At 38.5% G+C, this 15,013-nt stretch overlaps 1 long non-coding RNA gene across 1 annotated transcript in view; it reads right to left on the bottom strand.

The window, feature by feature from the left end:
• Window positions 1–9,288: 9,288 nt before the first annotated feature.
• Window positions 9,289–15,013, bottom strand: part of LOC122553630 — a 32,242-nt gene continuing 26,517 nt past the window's right edge. Inside the window, exon 3 of the long non-coding RNA XR_006312772.1 lies at window positions 9,289–10,285. This is a non-coding gene — a long non-coding RNA (uncharacterized LOC122553630). The remainder of the gene's footprint in view (window positions 10,286–15,013) is intronic.

Genomic DNA, 15,013 nt, shown 5'->3' with positions numbered 1-15,013 from the left:
CCCCCACCTCACCTCAGCTCCAACCTTCCAGCTCAGCACCATCCTCAAGACCTGTCCTACCTGCCTATCTTCCTTCCCACCTATCTACTCCACCCTCCTTTCTGACCTATCACCTTCATCCCCACCCCCATTCACCTATTGTACTCTATGCTACTTTCTCCCCACCACCACCTCCCCTCTCATTTATCTCTCCACTCTGCAGGCACCCTTCCTCTATTCCTGATGAAGGGCCTTTGCCCGAAATGTCGATTTTCCTGCTCCTCTGATGCTGCCTGACCTGCTGTGCTTTTCCAGCACCGATCTGATCTAGACTTGGGTAATGTTGTAGATCAGAGGGATCGAGAAGTGCAGATACATAATTATTTGAAGTTTGTGTCACGTATAGACAAGGGTGGTTAAACTGGCATTTGGTATGCTTGCCTTCATTGCTCAGTCCTTTAAGTGTAGGAGTTGAGAAATCATGTTGAAGTTGTACAGGATATTGGTTGGTCCTCTTCTGGAATATGGTTTGGAAGGATATGGGCCAGGAGCAGTTTAGTTTGGGATTATGGATTGATTGGACCATTGGGTCTGTTCCCATGCTGTATGACTGTATGACTATATAATTCACACCTAATTTTGGACATAACCTTTCTTTCTTACAATGTCCATTACCAACCTCTTTAGCTATTGCATCATGCAATACTTTATTAAAAATTTAATCTTCTTAACCTTCAACCTATTGCAGGACTTCACCTTTGTTCTCATTGCTTCATACTCCTTAAAAATGCTTCCATTTCTATCTTTCTTCAGTTCTGATGAAAGATCCTTGTCCTGAAATGTTTCTGTTCATACATGCTGGTTGACCTGCTGAGATTTCCTAGCATTTTTACGTTTTTACTGTGTTAAAGCTTTCTTTCCTCATGACAGCCTTTGACCTGGAAACAGTACAAGAAGGAAATGTGTATTTTATGTCAAATGACTAGACGATCCATCATTGTTGTTAAAAGCACATCTGAAACAAACCTTTAAGAGGTTGCATCAACTAAAAAGGCATCTTGGATAATAGGAAGTACTGGGCAGGTGACCTGGTAGCCCTTAACTTGGAAACAGTGCCATCATGAAAGAGGCTATGATCCAGACCAAATGTAATGTAACCAAAAAAGAAAAAAGCAAAAGGTTGAGCAGGGAGAAGAAAGCACACCTACATTGAGCTGTTTACATAATGCAATTAAAAGTAACAGAAAGCTGAAGATATAATGAGAGCAAAGGTTGTGATTTGGACAATTACATTGTAACATATCCGTTCTGTTACAGTCAACCAGGCTGTTTAGCAAGATTTACAAAAGGAGTTCCTGGAGAACCTGTGCTATCAAGATTGTTATGAACCTAGTCAAGGATGTTCTTCAGGAATGTAATGTTTGGGTGATGACTGTCCCAGGGAATTGAGAAGCAGTTGAGCTATTGATTCAGGTGACTTGAGATGCAAATCCATTGAATGAGGAAAGCAAGATTTCTAAAGTTCCACAGACCATATAGGAAAGTCTGTCAGTTTACACATAGTGCCATATTTGTGAGTGTATGGAGGTGGTGATAAAAATGCTTGTAGTATCAGGAAACAGTCTTTATTCTACTGCTACTCCATCTGTAATTTATTGTTTGTAACAACAGAAATTTGCTGTTAATTCCTGTTTAACACAAATCAGAATCAATAAACGAGTTATAAAAAGTGAAATCTAGTCAGTAATTTCTTCATTTGGAAGTCACTGAGTAGATTTGTTTCTTTGTATTACTATTACATTATGGGTATCATAATAAAATACACACAAATGAATTGTGATGATTTTCAGAACAGTGATTAACTATGCCAGATCTCCACTCAAATTCATAATAGGGTAAGAACTGAATGTAAAGAAAGACAGCTGTGTAATGCAGACGTTAATGGGTTAAACTAGCAAACAGCCATTAATGGGTTAAACTGTCCAGTTTTTGAATTAAACTGTACAGGCTTCTGTTACTGTTAATTAGTTTGAACTAGAAATATGCCAGATTTTTCACATTTTCTATACGCATTTTCAAACAGGTTCTGGACAGACTGCAGCTATTCTGTTTGACATTCCTGCTGGAATTTTCCACTGGAAGTGAGTCAGGAAGTTGAATACATCCATCCACATTCGGGCAAGCCTATACATGTTTCAAATTAATAAGGAGAAGATATTATCCAATATATGTGCCGGAATTAATTCCCTAACACTGCTGGATGTAAGAATAACTGTGACATTTTTGGCATCAGGTATTGCTAAAATGAGTGGGGTTAAGGGAGATGGAAAGGGAATGGGGTCATAGAAATGCAGCATGTGTTCAAAAATGAGAGGTCACTTTACTTAGTGCAATCAATCATGGTGTGGGAGATTTAAAATATATTTTTAAAAACACTGTCAGAGTTACCCAAACTGGAAGTACAAGTGAAGACAAACTTTAGCTGACAAGATCTAAACGTGGGCAATAAAAAGACAAACCAAGTGCAACAGTTCAGCAAAAAAAAAACAAAGAGAAGGGAAGGTAAGGGCGCACAACTAATTTCATGAATGACACAAAAATGCTCCCCTCCAATCCCACTAATTTCCTTATTCCCAAAAGTTTGAATAAACATGCCATTGCTGCAGAGACACATATTGCTGCCCACCTAAGATATCAGTAACAAAGCACATTAGAATATTTTGAAGGTAAAATTAAGAACGTTGTTTGCAAGCATTTGCTCAATGACAAAAATCTGAAAAATATCAAGCCATTTGAAAGACAAGTTCAGCAATTGACCGGATGATCAGAAAATGTGTAAACTGCCTTTCTGTATACAGTGAAGTTATAGGCATGCATAGCAAAGCATGCGATTCATCTCGATTTATGATAACAGAGGATACAATGCACACTGCTAATATAGCTCTTACATTTTAAGAGGTGGCTCAATCAAATCAAAAGGCAATTGATTAAAGATCTGTCTGAAAAACTGTCATTGGTCATTTATGGCTGGTTGCTTACTTCAAAAAGCCTTAACTAGTGGCCAATTGCATTAAGTTTTTCAAGAAGAAAGTAGTTGTGGCTACTATGTGACGGAGCAGAACTTGTGATGTTGCTTTATATGTAGGCTAACCATCCATAAGTGAATCTTACAGTAAAGTTTCCAGAGCAATATAGGACATGAAAATGATAATAACGCAATGCTGACATCAAATCAAAGCGATTTTTAATAGAGCATATACAATTTTTTCCAAGGAGCATAACATCCACAGAAATACCACCAAAATTAATTTTCCATAGATGGATATATTTAAAGTTAGCATTAGCAATAGTGTATAGTATCAGCAGTTATGTTAGGAACAAAGTGAGAGTTAATAACAACGATCATTCAGTAAAATATCTTAAAAGATCTATTTATTAATTGTGTGTCTATTCATACATTTGCCTTTTGTGTAAGAACAGGGTGTGAAATTGGAAGGGAGGTGTCATTAATTATAAGTAGAAAAACAATATTCAATTTGAAAAACAACACTTTCTCAAGTTTGTTTCAAATTTTCTTGTTTCAAATAAAGTTTCAGAATTTTATTGGCCTCGAGTGGATCATTTTAAAATTAGTAAAATGGTATCAACAGTTTTATTTCACAAATCAACTGTTTGGAGAATCCAGAATAGATTTTAATAATCAAACAAATGAGGAGATAGATTGGGATCACAAATCACACATACATCGCATTTTGTGGACAGGAAGGTTTTGAGAAGGTTGATGTATCTTTTACATAAGGATGTAATTTTTTTACTGGATCTTTACTAAAGCATACTGTTGATCCAAAAATATCCTGTTTGGAGAAATTCACCAAGCAGTCCCAGAGGGAATGATTTGCTGTGCAGTTGCCAAGTATAACTTTTATTAAATTTCAATGATCTGAAAAGTAGATACCTTGAGGGAATAAGAATCAGTCCTTAGAGACAATTACTGCAAGAGGGAGTCTTGAAAATAGCAAATACAGACAGAATGGATCGTAAGGCCATAGTTTTCTTTGAAAAACGTGTGTAATGGAAGGAATTAAGAGACAACTTAGCAAAAATTCTGCAACACCATAAAATGAAAGTGAACACTGAAATTTTAGTCATTATAAATAATTAGAAATGAATGTAATCATAGATTCAAATCCCAATATGTTTTAAAAATCCAGGAAGGTCATGAAGTGGAAATGGAATTGGCTTTATTTGGTTCATATATAATTCTGACAAGAGGTGGAGGAGAGATCTTGGGTAGAAGTATATTTTTCCAGTTGTATCATCGAAATGAGTCAAAGTTTAGAAAAGTAAGTCAAAATATGATTAATAATATGTAGGATCAATTACCTCAGTGATATGGTTACAGCCCACTTATTATTGTATATATCTGAATTTGCTAACATTTGTAAAATATTCTTAATGAAGCATGTGATACTTTTGGTTCTAAAGTAGTTTGTACTCTGCCAGACAGCCAATCCTTGCATTGCAGCCCTGGGTGGCTGCTGATTTGCATTAATATAACCAGTTTGTTTGCAATTGTTTCTGAATGCAGTGTCAGGAAACAAGATGCTTATATAGCTCCTTCAATGTAAAGGTAATCAACTCAGAGCAGTATTAAGACATATGGTACTTTGCTCTTCTAAATAGGGTTTGGGTGTTTACTTGAGCACCCCTATGGTAATTGGGAATGCAACAATTCTTAAAAAGTAGCACTGTCAATGAAAAGATTTAGTGAGGTGTGAAGAAATTTCTTGAGACTAGAAACATAATCTGGTGATCCAATTCTCCTCACTGTGTCCATTTCTGTGAAACTCCATTTGCTTTGGCCCAGTTGCCACTTGCTCCCCCTCCCTACCTAGCCAATCCTATAGGTTTCCCACATTGTCTTTGCCTTTTGTCTTTCTGGCTTTAAACAGAAGAGCAAGGAACAAAGTTCTAAGGGGCAGGGAGCATCAGGAGCTGGTGAAGAATGGCTGGGATGGAGGTCAGGATCCTGCCCCTACTGCCATCAGTTACTAGGGTTTGTGCTGCCCGGCTGAACACCGTTCAAAGACATTGCTGGGCTTTGTTCGACTGTGCAGGGATTAGGCCAAGCAGTCTGAGAATTTGCCTTCTAATTAAAAAGGATAAAAGATGGAAGTAGCATGAGACTAAAACGTAGCAATGTTACTTCACAGGCTGGTGCCTAGTCACAAGACTTCCCAAGAAGTAGTGAATTTCTTCAGTTTTCAGAATTGTGATTCAACCATCTTAAAACATGAATTCTTATTAATTTCTGAAATTAACAGGTCATGACATAAGGCATTCCAAAAGTGAAAGCATTTTTTAAAAATGTGAGTTATCTGAAGCTTTTAGTCATAAATGTTGTAAAATATTTAAACATTTCAGCAATTTCTTTAAATAACTTTCTTCAGTGAAATACTGTACTGTTAAATTATTATCCTCTCTTACAATATGAATGTTATCTAGCATTCCATTTCTCTCTGGGATAATAGTTGACTAACATCAAATATGATTTTCATTTTTAGAGGTATTTGATGATTCTAAATGAATTTAAACTCATTTTTAAGATCTCACCAGGAATTTTTGGTGTTTTGCTAAAATAAAACTGCCTACACCATAAATATGTTTAAAGAACTTTAATTTCTTTGAACAAGATGCTTCACTCATCGTCACTGTGAGATATATTCTCACAAAACCTTTGGCAGAAGAAGACGAAAAGTAATGAAAATTCTTAGTACCTGTTACTCTAATAAACTATACTATAGCTAAACATTTCTTATCTATTATGATTCATGTATTGGTATTTTTAATTTTGTTTACGTTAAAAGCTTTGTTTATATCTTACATGTTGGTGAGCTCAATGTCGATTCACTCTGCCAAATCTATTTTAACATTTGTGTAAAATTAATCAAATTGCTTTAACTTACAGCATGCTCAGGATGTGTTCTGATTAATCTAATTCAAAGCGTTGACTCTTCCAAGTGTGCTTAGGCAAATCCATGCAAAACTCCTATATTTATGAGCAAAGAGCTCTTGACAAGCACAAAGGCTCCACTTAACTCACAACTTTCGGTTGGCAAATTAGCATTGGAAGCTGTTAGATGATTCTGAGAGAAGTGGCACCATCTCTTTATAACTTAAGGTGGGTCTGACTGTGTGTGATTCTTGTTTGGTCCAGGTTTGCTTAATCCTGATGAGGAAAAGAGCAAATGTCTTTGGCATTTTGTGTAGGAACTGATGCTAAGATGGTGTGAATTGGTTCTCAGTGGAGTAGGTGCATGCTTATTGGTTGCCTGATGTTGCTTAACCTTCTTAACCTATCTAGTCTATAAGGCTTCTTACACCAGAACCTTTCATATTTCTTTGTGGTAGTGTAGAAACAATAATGTACACCGACGTGCTTAATATTTCAATGTTTCCATTTGATCACATTGAATGTTGCATTGGAATATCAAATAAATAATCACTACATGAGTAAAAAAAACCTACTTTTCAAATATAACTATTGTCAGCACTGTTCATAACTGTCCCTGCTATTGTTACATGGCAGGACTGCAATGCATCCACATAGCATTTGCATTAATGGAGCATCTATATCATCAAAGACACTCCTTCATATGGAAACATGCTCATTTTTCCACTGCAGAAACTATTATCCTAACATTTAATGTTTTAATTTTATGTTGATTTTTCCACTTCTGACATTTATGTTAGAAATTAAACTGAGAATATTTTGAGGAATTCTTATAATACTTTGTTAATGAAAAGGAAACAAGTTGAAAACTGCATGTCATCTTCAGTTGAAGCTTATTATTTAAAAGGTATCTCCATTTTGTGTTTCAATATCTACATCTTCAGAAACATTGTATCTTCCTAGAAAAATATTCATGTTTAAATTGTAATACCAAGTTTACTTTTGTTGTCCTCTAGTACCCCTGTTATATAAACATATTAGTTTATCAGATGTTACTTTACTATTTTTAATGAATCAACATATTTAGTAATGAAACTATATCTGCCAAGACTGAAAATCAAGACTTATAGGACCGAAGACACTGTTTCCACACTGTACGTCTCCATGACTCTATGACTCTATAAGATCAAACAAGGAAATTTCTGATCAGATTGATTCTACATCACCTCATAGTCTATTTTATGTGAAATTGTAATTAACTGTTCAAGTATCTGAAAAAGATCTTCCCTGTTTTTTAAGCATTGTAAGTAATTAAAAGTCAAAACAAGTATTAAGTCGCAAAATCTGCAGATTAACGAGTGCCAGCACTAGAACTTAATTGTTCCATGCGCCACTTGTCAAGTCAGATAACATTAATCTCACAGAGCTGGGGAGGGCAGATCTGTGAGGAGTTGCAGTGAAGTGATGTGAGCCAGATAATATTTGATTGGCAAATAATTTGAAATGTAGGAATGAATATAAATATTCATTTATATGACAAAGTAGTCGATATGCTAAAAAGAAACTTCAGTTGGAATTTTTCAGCTTTGTAAATTAACAAATCTGGTGAACTTTAACCACATCACAGAGAAGTAATGGAAAAACTTACGTGAGCATTGCAGAAAAAAAGATATTTTTGCCAAAGCTTTATGTGTAGCACGGTCAGGACAATTCACAAGAATGGCAACATGAAAGAAAAGCAATGTTTGTACATTTGAGAGGAGAGATCTGATTTACTGGTAAGTGCACTGTAATTAGTTGAGGCATTGCCATGGAGATCAAATAAGGTTCAAGCCATTTGTTCAGTGTGTAAGCTAAATAGGGTGTATCAAAGCCATCCTGCAGGATAACGGTGACCCTGATCAGATCATTTCTCACTGTATATCATGCAAACACATGAACTATATTAAGGTTGTCACCTCTGGTTCTGATATTTGCGCAGTTTGCCTCATATTACCCTGGAATGGTAAAGTATCTCAAAAATCTGTGCAAGAAGTGAAACTAGCTTCACACTGCTACAATGCAATAGTAACAGAATGGAATTTACCACAAACAAGATGTTGCCATTAAGCCAAAAGACATTCTGTTTATCACTAAATGAGTAATGTGAACATGTCTATTTATTTCAGAAGTAGTATGTTGTTAGGTATATCAGCTATCCATCCCAAAGACTAGCAATCATATCCAACAGCAAATTCGTTCAACTGACCATACCAAAACAGCCCACATTTGCAAAACCCAAAACACAGAATCCAACATTAAGTCTGATTCTACAATTGAACAATATTTGCTAAATATTTATGAGTGTGCAAAGATTTATGCTGACGACCAATTTGAGATTATCAGCTGAACTTGCAGTGTTGTGCAGATTAGATTAGATTAGATTATTTACAGTGTGGAAACAGGCCCATCGGCCCAACAAGTCCACACCGACCCGCCGAAGCGCAACCCACCCAGACCCATTCCCCTATTTATGAGTGTGCAAAGATTTATGCTGACGACCAATTTGAGATTATCATCTGAATTTGCAGTGTTGTGCAGATTAGATTAGATTAGATTACTTACAGTGGGGAAACAGGCCCATCGGCCCAACAAGTCCACACCGAACCGCCGAAGCGCAACCCACCCAGACCCATTCCCCTACATTTACCCCTTCACCTAACACTACGGGCAATTTAGCATGGCCAATTCACCTAACCTGCACATTTTTGGATTGTGGGAGGAAACCGGAGCACCCGGAGGAAACCCACGCAGACACGGGGAGAATGTGCAAACTCCACACAGAGAGTCGCCAGAGGCGGGAATTGAACCCGGGTCTCTGGCATTGTGAGACAGCAGTGCTAACCACTGTGCCACTGTGCCGCCCACAATGCGCCCACCATGCCGCCCACCGTGCAGTTGAATGTACTAGAAACTACATGTATTAATGCCCAGGGCCCTGTTATTTGAATACAGAAAGAAAATACACACACACAGTGCCTGTTCCAATTCAACTGAATAGGCATTTCTCAGGGTAATATTTTGACCATTCAGAGAATTGTGGAGTGACAGCATATGAGTGAAAAATTGAAAGATATCAAGGAGAAATCCTCAGGACTCCAAAGGTAACAATGCAAACACTGGAAGAGAAGTCAATGAACATCATTCTTTAGTAATAATTGTATATGTATCCATCCAAATAGAGCCAGGCAGTTGGATTACTGACAAGAGACAATTGGAGGCATAAGGTATGGTAAACAATGTCTTCAGGGTCACAACTGTTCAATGATTAAGTGACAGGAACAGTATTGAATTTTAACCAACTCTTTGAAACTTATTGTGAGTTTTCAGTCCTCCATCTGATAACTGATTTCAGAGTTGCCCTCTCACCCAATAAAAAAAATTGCATTTATATATTGTTTCTGGACTGTAATGCAAGGTGTCCCCAGGCTAATCTAGCCATCAGAATCTTATCTTTTGCATGTCTATTGGCTGCTCCTTCATGATCCTGGTGAAGAATGGTCTGTATTTTATCAATACCCCAGCCTTGGTCAGGGCTTGCAATATGGAGTCATCAAGCATGGTCGCAGAGGGTGGTCTCCCAGCAACCCTCGCAAAAGGCATCTAGCCCTTGGTATACAACAGGAACATGAAAGTTCTTAAGGATATGGGCATCATGACAACCCCAAGGCCACCTGACATAGTCTTCTCAGGCAGCATCCAAGGGTTTCCAGCATCTGCAGTCATTGTTTTTAACCCCATAGTCTTTTCAGATGTGGTAACAATGATCACAAACATCCTGCACATTGATGGAATGAAATCCTTTTCTATTGATAAACTCAGCTACATTATGAAATGGCCCTCTCAATGACTCGTGTTGACAATGTCTGGTTCCCTGTTTCTGGGGGAAACCAACCCATGTTGCCAGAGCCTACTTTTGAGGTTGTAACACTGACCTCATCACAGGAAAACAAGATGAAACAGTATAATGTGGCACAGATAACAGCCTTAATACATTTGTGGGTGGAGAATGGACAGTTGTCTCACAGGTCCCCAGAGGATCTTTGGAAGGATCCAGTTGCATAAAAGTTTGACACAGCATCCTTGCTCATCTGGAGAAAATGGCACTAAGGACAATAGACTGTGGCTGTCCTGTACCATTTAGCTGTTATTTCTTCATGTGGAGCTGTTTCGCAGCCCCTCGAGGTTGCTTCTGCTTCTAGTCTTGCTTGTGCATTTGTTCCTCCTCAATTTCTCTGCTCTTTCATTGTCCAACAACTACAGAGACAGTAACCCCTGCTTTGATTGGATCCATCAATCATGCTTCCAGTGACCCTGTGAGGGGAATATCAGAAACAAGACATCTCCTTAGTAACGTCAGCAGTCAGTATTCACATTACACATAAATAAAAATTTAATACAGACCTCCATGCTGTGGGATATGGACGACTCTGACAAGGAGGACCATGGAATGAGTATACATGGAACTTTGACATGGGGAACTTATTCCAATTAATGCAGCACAAAAGAGACAGTAGGAGATTAATAATACTGTATAAGTAATGAAATCTTGATCTCCCAGTTCTTCATTGCACAAAAAAGGCAACATTGCAAATATAAGCACATCAGTGAATATATACAGTTCAAGGTGAGAGGAAACCAGTCCCATACCATTGCAAAGCCTGGTAGATCTTTCAGTATATTTGTGATTTGCGTCTCACAGCTCCCACTTTTAAGGTCACCTGTGATTAATTCTGCTTCACAGATGACTATATTCAATCTGTAATCACCAATAATATGGTTAAGATTGCTTGTGACCAGAATTTGCATCCCATACAGTTCATATGAATGGTGCTACGATTACAGGTAACTTCAACTTCAACTTGCACTATGAAAGTAAAAGCAAAATACTGCAAGTGCTGGAAAATTGAAACAAAAAGAGAAAGTGTTGCAAAACTCAGCAGGTCTGGCACCATTTGTGCAGGAAGAAATAGAGTTAATGCTTTCGTCCAATATCACTCTTCTTCAGAACTGATTGAACTTGAAGGGGTAACTCTGTTTCTCTCTTCAAAGATGCTTCCGGACTGCTGAGTTTCTCCAGCACTTTCTTTTTTGTTATATTATCGTGAATGTGCTGAATAATTGGCCCTTGAAGGGCCTCACAGAAATAGAAACACTGATTCTCATTTCGAATGTGATTGCAGTGTGCACTTCGGTGTCAACTGAGTATGGAAGGCAACAAAGATTGTGCTTGATGCAGAGTCTTAGGGTCAGCCCAATAATCAAGAGGACCTCTAAATCTTAACGTAACTTTCTTCCTGGCACACACACCAATATTAAATACCAATCTTCCATATGTTCCCATACACCACCTGGAATAACATCTGCAGTTTTAATCATTACTCAACAGTTCAGTCACATCCATCATCATACTACACAGTACCCAAGTTGAATCACCACCACTAACCACCAAACGCCACAGGATTGCAATTCCTCCCAAGGACTGTCATCCTTTAAACGTCAAATGAGTTTTCCAACTTTCCCTAACACAGCACTGTCCCTGGATGAGCTGGACCCCTAGGAAGACCATGACCCACCTCACTGATTGACTTGGACGGACAATCCTGATCAACGACTGACCAGATCCCTGGAGGAACTCTACGCAGTTTCCTGACCACATTGCAAATGCCCTGACTGTTTGCACTGAACTGCAGGATCTGCACATGGCTCACTCCCCAGACTGTAATAAAACAGATCCCTTGACTGTGTCCAGTCCAAGCGGGTGACTGATCATGTTAAAGCCCCTCGGTTAAGGTCAAATGATACCCTTCACTGACTGTACCAGGATCCCCTGACTGACAGAAAGAAGCCTCCATTGACTTGACTGAAGACTATCTCATAGACTTTGCAACATGGCCATTTGTTTGAAGCACACAAAGTGTATTTGTAACAGGATGAAATCACATACTATTCAACAAGACTGACATAGCACAGTGCCATACAGTAACATGTTCACTCCCCTGACTGATCACTGCTGAAAATCTTGATAAGCTGCCTGACTTTGTGTCTTCATTAAGCACATGGCAAGACTGAAGTATAGTGAGATTTTAAGTCTGGCTAAGAGGAGATTGTGGCAAAAAGCAAGATAAAATAAGAGAGGGATGCTGTGAGCATCAAAATACACACAAAGTGAGTAAACACTAAGGGAAGAAGTGAGCAGCCCTGAGATGCAGCCTGATCCAAATCATGAGATGAGTGGCTTCCCCTTGCACAAAACATTCTTGCACCAACCTTTAAATGAAAGATGCCAGTGTGCTTCAAAGTGTAGCATTGATGTGCAGAATGATGCTTTAAGTGGATTAGAGATGTGCCATAGTGATAGTAGAATGAGGCTGTCAGATGCTAATGTCTGTGGGCAGAGAGTGTGTGTGGCCGCTCTTCATGGAGTGTGCCCTGAGATGTTGGTGCTGAGTGTTCAATAGGACCAACCAGCAAACTGGAGTTATGTGATGCCCACTCTGACTTACATGTTTCTAGTCATCTATAATTGAACACTTCTCAACTGAAGGAAGAACCATTTCTTAGAATCATAGAATCCCCAAAGTGTAAGAGCAGGCTATTTGACCCAAACAGCATACCACCCAGACCCAACAGCACCCCCATCCCCACCCCCACCACCCCCCACCACCATCCCTGTAACCTTGCATTCCCCTGGATGTGCGATTGTAGCCTGCAGATCCTTGGATATTATGGACAATTTAGCCCAGCTAATCTAACCAACCAGCACATCTTTGGACTGTGGGAGGAAACCAGAGTACTCGAAGGAAGCCCGTGCATAAACTTCCTCAACTTTGTTAGCTGAGCTATAAAATACTCATTTCTAAGACTGAATTGACAAAAAGGAATCCAAAAGTTTAACCCGAGGTGATGCCTCGAGCTAATGTTTGATAACAATAGGACTTCATCTGTAACCAGTCCTCCTTATTTGTAGCCTTTCACCTCAGTACACAAGAATAAATTCTCTCCACACATATTTTCCAAATTCCAAATGCTTGGTCAAACTCATAAAGTAACATCATATAACGTTTTTGTCTGTGTGAAATATTATCCGTCGTTCTTAAAGAAAATGACTTAGGTTGCTTTGAAATCCTATTTTTTAAACTTTCCTACCAATGTGGGCCATAAATGGTATTTCTTTCTCCCACCATGAGGCACTGCCATGCTCTGAACTGTCAGTTTGCAATTGCTCTCAATCACACCCCGCTTACATATTCACAAAAGTGTGAAATGTGATCCCGTAGAATATGACTCTGCAAGTCAATGTGGGACATTTTTATTGGAATACAGACAATTTTGTGCCCAACGGAAATTTCCTCATATGAGAGGAAATAGAATGTTGAAAAAAAAAGCTATTAAATGAAAACATAACCAGCTATGACAATGTTGATTCCATTAGCATTACCTGCTCCTAACTGAGGCATCACAATGGAATGTTTTAGAGAAATGCAATAGGAATAATTTTGCCATCACCAGACTGTTTGGTAATTTATAACTTTAATTGTCCTTCTTGGTTTAATAGTGCATGAATCATTGACTCTCCCACTGCAGCCTGCATACCATGACTATGCCAGTCCTACATTTTCAATCATCATTATTTGAAGGAAAGCATTAATTCATGCCTTGACTGTTAAAATGGAAGACTGAAAGTCATGTGCAAGTGACTAAAAATTGCTGAAATGGCAGATTTCGGTTTTTGTTAAAGACAGGAAGTCACCAGTGGCCGTTGGATAAAAGCCCAGCTCTGATCAACAGACAGTTCAATACAGACTAGTTGGGGCAAGAACCAGAATGGCATGCAGGACCACTTTGATCCTTTGTAACAACTGGTTTCAATGATGTTGCACCGAAAAATCTCATGATCACTGTAATAGAGCATTACGGTGAGAAAGAAAAGGCCACAAAATATTCAGAAGAGGCATTTGTAGAGGAAGTGTATCATCCACAATAGTGATTACCATATTCAGCAAAAATAGTGAAGGGAGACTGCCAAGCCCAGACCTTCACTGATAAATTGGAGTGTTTCATGGGAATTGTTGTTAAAAGCACAATATTATACCACAGGCAGAAATACAAACGAGGCAGTATTCAAGCTCAAAATAGCAAGTTTATGTGAATAATGGGAGAGAGAACGTTGTTTGGATATCTGGTTGGCATGGACGGGTTGGACCGAAGGGTCTGTTTCCATGCTGTACATCTCTATGACTCTATGACTATTATTTTCCATCTCTAGTCTCGCAGGCTCAGCAATGGTGTATGATATGATGCTTCTCATAACACCTGTAAATTATTTCTCAAAAGCTTACCCTATTGATGCTTAAATTGGATGATGCATCGCTCCTTGCACACCCCTCCTACCCCAATTTATCCCCCACTGTGTAAAGTAATGAAAGTTAAATTCGCTTCTTATATGCCCTCTGCAAAGTTTATTTGTATTCTTGTCTGTGGATGCATTAATTGTGTATTCTTAATTACCCTGAGAAGGTCGTGGAGGATCTTCTTTGAGAACTTTGCTGTCTTATTGATTGTGCAGGCATATAGACTTATAGAGTGGTACCATGGAGAGAGGCCATTCAACCCATTAAGTCTGTGCCAGCTCTTTCAAAGAATTCTTTCAATCCAGAATATTCAATCCCACATCCTAACTCCTTCCTCATATCCTGACCATTGTTTCTCCATCAAATATCTGTCTTATTTCCTTTTCAAAGTTATTCTTGAATTGATACCACCTTCCTTTCAGAAGACACATTCCAAATTGTGATTACTTGTACTGAAAAAGCTTTTCCTCAGGATGCCTTTTATTCTTTTGCCAGCCACCTTAAATCTGTGTCCTGTCATTGTCAACAGGTTTCTTGTTACTTACTCTACCTATCTTCCTCGTGATTTCAAACACCTCTATCAAATCTCCTGTTAGCTTTCTCAGTTCTAAGGTAAAGTTGCCAAAGTCTCAGAGGACCATAATGCTGCACTCTCATTAGAGAGAGATGACGAGTGGTGAGTTTAACC

This window comes from Chiloscyllium plagiosum, chromosome 10, assembly GCF_004010195.1.
Source record: "Chiloscyllium plagiosum isolate BGI_BamShark_2017 chromosome 10, ASM401019v2, whole genome shotgun sequence".
In the NCBI taxonomy this organism is placed as follows: Eukaryota; Metazoa; Chordata; class Chondrichthyes; order Orectolobiformes; family Hemiscylliidae; genus Chiloscyllium; species Chiloscyllium plagiosum.
The sequence above is the reverse complement of the archived record's forward strand: the minus strand, read 5'-3'. Positions and strand labels throughout refer to the sequence as shown.